Genomic DNA, 7,366 nt, shown 5'->3' with positions numbered 1-7,366 from the left:
AAGAGGAGCCAAGACATTTTCTTGAAGAAGACAAGGTGGGAGGACTTGCTTTCCCAATATCAAGATTTGTTATCAAGCTACATGATTAAGGCAAAGTGAAATCAGCACAGGGGCAGACAACGGACCAATGTAAAGAAGAGAAATCCCAGAAACAGACTCCTCCACAGACATACGAACATGACACATGATTGGGGCAGCATTGAAATCTGTGTGAAAGGAAGTGCTGTTCAGTTAGAGATGCTGTGCAGCTGGCTACCACATGGGGAGAAAAATCTAACTGGATTCCTATTTCACACCTACACAAAAATGAGTTCTCCATGAGTTAAAGCCATAAAGAAAACATCATAAAGATCTTAAAAGATCGTATAAGAGAATATCATCTTAATGAGCTCTTAAATGAGATAAAAAAGCACATAGATCTAAGGAAAAGATGGACACATTTGACCTTATATTAGCAAGATGTCATAAAAAGAGTGAAAAGACATGCCACGGTTTTTGCAACTCGTGTTACTGAACAAGGGCTCATATCCAGAATACATAAAAAACTCTTACAAATTGGTAATAGACAATCCAATAAAAAGTTAGCAAAGGACTTTACAAGTCACTTCATAAAACACAATATGCAAGTGGAAAAGGTGTTCAGCCTCAGTGGAAATCAGGGAAATGCAACTGAAACCACAAGATCCCACTACCAGCCGTCACATTGGCTGTAATGACCACGCAGTCCCACCCCTCGGGATATCCTCTAAAGAAACTCGTATCTGGAGACAGCCCAAATGCCCATCAAGAATAGAACGGATAAATAAATCATGGTATATTCAAGTCACAGAGTACTACACGGCAGTCAAATGATCAAGCCACAGACACACATACCACTGTGGGTGAATCTCACAGGCATAAAATGTTGAGTACAAGATGCAAGATACAGATAATACAATTTCATTTATTTAAAGTTCAAATAGGGAACCCCTAACTACATTGGTCAGAGGTCCACACCTAGGTGGTAAAACTGTGATGAAAGTCAGGAAATGATTCCCCTTAGTCATGACAGCGGTCGCACTGGCGAGGAGGGCGGGCTGGACTGGGGTGGGGCATGCGGGAGTTGGTGAGGTGCTGCCATGGTATTTTTCCTCACTGTTCTCACAAGTGTCTGTGTTATATTTGTTAAACTGTTACGTGTTTTTCTGTGTGTATGTTACGCTTCATGATACACACGATTACACACGCACACAGGAGGAAGGGAAGCCCACCACCAGCATATCTACCATACAGAGGTGCTGCCCAACTCGCTCATCCCTCTGAGACCTTGCCCCCACTCTGGCCCGTGCCAAGCGCTGCCTCCACTTTGCTACCCTCTCCCCAGCTCGCCCCCAACCTCCCTGAGCTTCCTGCCACTGGTGTTCCTGCTGGGGTTGGGGGGCCCTTCCCCCTGATCTCCTCGAATGAAGTGCTTCCATCCCTAAAGAGACCTCCTGGTCCCCCTCTGCACCCCTGAACTGCCTGGCTTGGCCCTCCGGGGCCTGCTCTGTGAGGTGCTGCTGCCTGCCCTCCGGCACATGCTATGACCCCCATGAAGACGGCAGAGGCCTTGAGATTGGAATTGGAAGAAAACAGTGTTCTATTTAGGCCCCCTTGAACCCAACATCTTGCACCCTGGCTTCAGGCTTTGAGTCCACACCAGTAGCCCACGGGAAGGCCTTGGGGATGCCTGGTGTGGGGGACGCTTCATGGAGACCACACTGATGTCTGGCCTTGGTGGTTCCCCACAGTGCTTTGGTGCCATGAGCTGATGCTTATGGTTGTGTGGTTGGCTTTGATGGGGTCCAGGGCAGGCCGCCCCAGGATGTGCCACTGTGGTATGTCGATTATTTTGAGCTGAAGACAAGAAAGGCTCAGACTCAGCAAGAACATTCAACGTTTCTCCCCAACTGCTTAAAAGAAATTTAAAATACAGGCCTGTCCCCAGGACAGGCCATCACCATAGATAACTCTGGGTTCCGGTAGGCTGGGAGGATCCTTGCTAAGCCCGCTCTTATCAAAGTTCTATTTACCAAACATTTGCTTTTCCATTTCCAGGTAGGTTGCCTTCCTCCCCTTTGAAGACCCAAACCACTACCCCAAACATCCTCCTTGTCTGTAGCTGAAGACACTCAAACAGGTAGCCTCAGCCACTTGGCTAAGTTACTCAGTGTCCCCTGAGTTTCTCCCATGTATACATGCTATTAAACTTCGTTTGATTTTCTCCTGCTAACCTGCCTTTTTTTTTTTCAGGAAGATTAGCCCTGAGCTAACATCTGCTGCCAATCCTCATCTTTTTGCTGAGGAAGACTGGCCCTGAGCTAACATCCGTGCCCATCCTCCTCTACTTTATATGTGGGACACCTACCACAGCAAGGCTTGACAAGCGGTTCCATGTCTGCACCCGTATCCGAACTGGCAAACCCCAGGCTATCAAAGCGGAACGTGTGCACTTAACCACTGCGCCACCGGGCTGGCCCCCTATCCTGCCTTTTTAATTATTTGACCAGCCGTAAGAACCTTAAGGAAGAGGTTGTGGGGAATTCTCCCACTTCCCTGACAGCTTTTAACTAGAGGCCAGGAGAGAGGCTCTCCGCTGCTGCAAGCAGGGTCCACGTGGGGGTTGGACCTCAGCAGCTCAGGAGAGTGATTTGGGGGTGGTCACAAGCTCACAGCTGTGCTCTTTACTAGGTGAGGTCTTAGCAAGCCCCAGCTGCTGGGATTTGGTGAGCAGTGGAAGGCCTTGCATGGGCCTCAACCTGTGATAGATGGCAAGACAGAGGCAGCTCTGAGGGCTTGTGCCTTCTGAGGCAGGGCGGGGGTGAGGCATTCGAGGCCAGGTCGGATGTAGGCACTTTCAACCGCAAAGGCAGCGAATGGCCGGAGCGCACCTGGGTGGCACTCTTGGGCAACATAGGGTGGGAGTCATCAATGAGTTCCTGCCAGAGCAGGGGCTGTGGAGGGTCCCTCATGCACCCTTCAAGTGCATCCTAGGCTCTCGAGAATTAGGCTTTCCCTGGAATTGGGAGACTGAAGCCTGGCTTGCCCACAGAAAGGTGATAGTTTGTTACTGGACAACGGCATTCAAAGGAACCGGGGCCCTCCAGAGAATACGCCACTTTCTTGGGTTGAGATAGAAAAATAACTCAATGAAATCACTGCACACCCAAAAGCTAGTGAGGCCCTGCAAGAAGCTTGGGCTAGGAGCCTTCTGCCTGGGGAGTCAAGTTTTCCGGGGAAATCCGAAAAGAACTGGAATGGTTTGAAAAACACACCAGTCTTACCCTCAGAACAGGAGCAGTGGAAAATGAGAGATTAGCTGTGGAAGGGGCACGTCCTTCAGAGAACATAAACTGTCAGAAGACAGGCTGGCAGAAATGAAGGGGTTACTGAGGTCCTGGAGGGGACCAGGCAGGCAGACCAGCTCAGAGGACAGGAAAGCTTCCTGCTGGGAGAGGAGCGCAGGGGCTGGGGAAGAGGCAAGGCCACCCTGCAGGGAGCGAGGTGACCCAGAACACTCTTGAGGGGTTGGCCGTTCAACGCCGCAGACAGGGACTCCGTAATAACCAGAATCCAGTCCTAGGGCCTGGCAGCTCTCAGAGGCTGCAGAGGATCTGGGCAAATTCAAGGATACGAGATCAGCATCAAATACTGAGAAGATTTTAGGATGTGTGTTAGGACAGCACAGTTGCCGGAGAGGGGAGGGGGTGCCCTGGGATCACTCGAGCCCTGAGAGAATAGGCTTTAGAATGCACGGGTGGGGCTGGCCCTGTGGCCCAGTGGTTAAGTTCGCACACTCTGCTTGGGCGGCCCAGGGTTTCACTGGTTTGGATTCTGGGCACGGACCTAGCACCACTCACCAAGCCATGCTGAAGTGGTGTCCCACATAGCAGAACCAGAAAGACCTACAACTAGAATATACAACCATGTACTGGGGGGCTTGGGGTAGAAGAAGGAAAGATAAAAAACAAAAATTAACTAATTAATTAATTAAAAATAAAATCTCTAAAAAAATGTATAGACGTAGGTCTCAAGAAGGCTCAGCTGAGCCTCATTAGAGGGGATCAGAGCAAAGTGCAAGAGGGGAGCTGGCAGCTGGTACAGTGGCCAGTGGCCAGCGTCTCTTGGATGGAGCCACCGGACTGTTTGAACAGTAGATGCTTGTGGTGAAATCAGAATTGACTTATTTTTCTTTCTCTTGCCATGAGAGACCCCCAAGAGACAAAATCTAGAGGAATATGTCAGGAAAAGCAAACGTGTGGTCAGAAAGCCAAGAGAAAGTAAGAGGACGGAAGGCACTGGAATCCAACAAGAACTGTTAGCCCTCTGTGTGATGAAGTGATGAGCCCGCCCTCAGGAGCCAGCACAGCGCGACCGCTAGGGGCGCAGCTGAGCCATCCTGGGGCTGCGAGCCTACAATCGCGTGAGGAGGCGCGCAGTGGAGACGGAGCCGCCCCACTGGAAACTAGGTTGCAGAAACAAATGCCGCTCAGGCCAGGAGCATCCCCAAAGGAGGAGAGCTAGTGTCCTGAGAACCAGCGGGGCAGAGCTGCTGTTCCTTGGCCCTCAGCTCGGGAACCTGCTCCAGGCAGGTCGCGCGACACGGCGGGGAGTCGCGCACTAGGCAGAGCCCGCGCTTGGACTCCTTGTCACCAGGCAGAGCTCAGCAATGGGCGCACGAAATTTCAAACGTCCGGGAAGAAAGAAGGTATCCTAAATGAGACCCAGTGACTGGGCTGCCCGCGGGGTAGGTGATGACTGTGTGAGAAGTCAGGAGTGGCAGAGCTGTGCTCAGGGAGGAGAAGGAATGCGAAGCTGCTCCCCGCCCCGCCCAACACCGTCGAACAGCGAACCCTCCATTGAGGCCGACTCCCGAGGGGTCTGGACTTCGTCTCTCCCCTTCCCTGGTCACTCTCCTTCCGCCAGCGGCCGCGACATTTCTGCTGTCGTCTTGAGGCAGAGGGAAGAGGGGTCGACACTGGGCCGAGCATTGGATTCTGGGGACCCCCAGCAGCCCGCAGGCTGCCGTGTGGTGGGTGGGGCTATGAAGCTGTCACCATCTGGTTTATCCTAGTAACTCTGGATCTTTCAAAAGCGGAGCACATAACAGGCTAGTTAAAATGCTGAAATATGCAGAAGCACCCCATTCCAGAAGCGCACCGGTCCACCCATGCCGCCCCCCCCCCCCAGAGGAAGTTAAGGCCCCCAGGCTTTGTGTGACAGTTGGGCTCTCTGTAAATGCTTTGGGCTTTAATCCTTTGACCTTAGACTTTCAGTTTTTATTTCTTTGAACTTTAACCTAAAAGGGCAAGGGAATTTAATTTTTTATTTGAATTTCACCCTAGGAAATTCATAATGAGAGAGGGCATTTCTATATTGACTTTTTATTGGGGTGTCTTTGTCACTTTATCTCTTTACAGAACCTCTGTGCCAAATTTGGACTTTGGGTTTGGATCTAATTTAGGATGGGAAAAGTAGAGAGATAATTCTTAGTTTGGGGTCCAACGTGCCCTTGGAGTTCGTTAACACTGGGTTCTGACCCATCCTAAGGCCTAGGTGGGGGGATCTAAACTGCCCACAAGGCCCTAAAAGGGGGGGATGGAATGGGGCACAGCCTCCCCCTCCCCCTGGGGAACAGCTGAGGATGCACGGGGGGCCCTTTTACTCCCCACCCCGTCCCACCCCACCACTCTGCTCAGCAAGCAGCAGCAATATTGCTGACCCCTGAGTTTGGGAAAAGCAAATGGACAGGTTCAATTCAGCTCCTTTGGGTCCTCTCTTGGGATCTGGCCCGCCCTGCCATGTGGGTGCCCTGAGTACCCTCTCTCTAATTGGGGGTGAAGCAGAGCAAGCTGCCCAGCCTGTGAAGGTCTCTCTCCATCACCCGAGACCCCACAGGCTGCTGAGGAGCACCTCTCCTCCTCCTCTGGCTTCCTCCTCCTTTTCATCTTCAATGCCGCAGTCATCCATTTCTCTGCTGGAAATGAGCTCCATTTCAGGAAAGCTTTTTTGTTTTTTAAAGGGCTCCCTCTGTATACACTGGAAGAGGCAGAATATGTTCAGATAGTGGAGGCGATGGGGAGCAGGACCAGGATGAGAAGAGCTAGCACCGGGTATCCTCTGGGGGAGCAGCAATCAGGGAAGGAAGCAAGGAGGCCCCCCAGCTGGGAGGCACCCTGCTGCTGCGGCCTCGGGCGGTGGTGGTAGCCCAGGTCCCGGGCCTAGAGACTGAAGTGAACCTTCGGCTTTGCAGTCTCCTTGCTCCTTGATGCCCTCAGGGCTACCCTGGCTACCCGGGCCCCAGGGCTACCCTGTCACTGCCTCTGCTGACTGTCCTCCCACAGGCACTTTCCTCCCCTGGAGGGCCTTTATCCTGGTTCCCTGCCTGTGCTGGTCCTCTTCCCTGCGGCCCCATTGAGGGGCAGGCTGGGCTGCTCCAGGCAGCTGGGGCCTGGCTGGACCAGAACAGCAACTCCTCAGTTTTCCAGGCTTCTCCAATGGGCCTCGGCCAGTCAGGGCTCAGGCCCTGGGGCACCCACCAACTGTGCTCAGAGTTTCCGACTCCCAAGCCGGCGCTCCCTCTGATGGCGCCAGGCTGCACGGGGCGCAGGAGGTTGTCTTGAGCAGGGCTGCTCTGCCTAAGGCAGGGTCAGCTCTGAGTAAAGGCCGGGGTGATTTCCCCAAGCAGGGGAGGCCCAGCCCTGTCCAGGGCCCCTGAGTTGACTTCCCCCTTGGGCCAAAAGGATTATGAGGGGTCCTATTCACAGTGACCTTTCCCAAGTTCCCAAGCAATGTCCCCAGTCGATACCTCTGTTCTACTAACAACAACCCTGTGCGGTAGGTATTAGCAGCCCTACTTTAAAGGGGAAGCTGAGGCCCGGAGAGGTAAAGTAGGACTCCGCCACAGGCACCGGGCCAGTTACGGCAGCCGGCAGAGTGCGCCCTCACCCCACTGCCCTTCCTTCCAAGCTGCTGCCTCTTCTCTTTTCTCTCCCGTCTCCCCTGCTGACACGTATTTTGTACACTTGGGGCGTCCTACATACGCATCTTCAACCGCTCCACTCAGTCCTCTTACAGGACAGGCAGGGCACAGGGGTGCTGGCAGGGGTTCTGGGGCCCGTCTGGGACCTGAATTGGGACTGGCCTGTCTGCCTCCCACGCCTCACCCCTTCAGGAAGTGTGCCTGTGCTTCAAAGGTCAGTTTGACCAGCTCTGTTTGTGCGAGAGAGTAGTTTTTACAAGTTGGTTGAGGCCCACTGACTTTCCATTGCAAATTCCTATTGTCACATAGTCTCCTGTGGGAGTACACACAGGAGTAGCTGTGGGCATTTTGGATGTGCCTAAGGGG

The sequence above is a fragment of the Equus przewalskii genome, chromosome 7, assembly GCF_037783145.1.
Source record: "Equus przewalskii isolate Varuska chromosome 7, EquPr2, whole genome shotgun sequence".
Lineage (NCBI taxonomy): Eukaryota > Metazoa > Chordata > Mammalia > Perissodactyla > Equidae > Equus > Equus przewalskii.
Note: the sequence above shows the minus strand (reverse complement) of the source record.